The 441-nt window shown below is 51.2% G+C and overlaps 1 protein-coding gene across 1 annotated transcript in view; it reads left to right on the forward strand.

Moving 5' to 3' along the window:
* Positions 1-6: 6 nt before the first annotated feature.
* HMCES (5-hydroxymethylcytosine binding, ES cell specific) overlaps positions 7-441 on the forward strand; it is a 5,314-nt gene continuing 4,879 nt past the window's right edge. Inside the window, exon 1 of the mRNA XM_005422552.2 lies at positions 7-35. The gene's annotated coding sequence lies outside the window, so the exon portion shown is untranslated. The remainder of the gene's footprint in view (positions 36-441) is intronic.

Raw genomic sequence — 441 nt, forward strand, 5'->3', positions numbered from 1 at the left:
GCCCCGTGCTGCTCTCCCGCCGCCACCTCCACCAGGTATCCCTCCCTGGCTCCGCGGGGCCGCATCCCGGCGGGGGGCGGGGGCTGGGCGTCTTGCGGCTCAAAGCGGAGCGGAGGGAAGCAGGCCGTGCCTCCCCGGGGGTGAGGGACTCGCTCTGAACGGCCGTGGTTTGTTTCGTTTCGCTTTGCTGTACGTGGCAGGTATTCAATTTTGTAATGGCTGAAATGTCGCTTCTTGTTAATATTTACACGTTCAGAAGGAGGAGGGGAATCGGTACTGTGTTTCCACCACAGTGTTTGTGTTTTCTGCAAAAATTTGTGTAAGTGCTTAACCTTAGTAGAGTTTTTTTGCGAGTGTCTGTAATTACTCTGCTGGTTTGAATTGGCTTTCCTGAGGCACCTTTTTTTTTTTTTTTTTTTTTTTTTTTTTTTTAATCTGCTG

The sequence above is a fragment of the Geospiza fortis genome, unplaced genomic scaffold (assembly GCF_000277835.1).
Source record: "Geospiza fortis unplaced genomic scaffold, GeoFor_1.0 scaffold78, whole genome shotgun sequence".
Taxonomy (NCBI): domain Eukaryota; kingdom Metazoa; phylum Chordata; class Aves; order Passeriformes; family Thraupidae; genus Geospiza; species Geospiza fortis.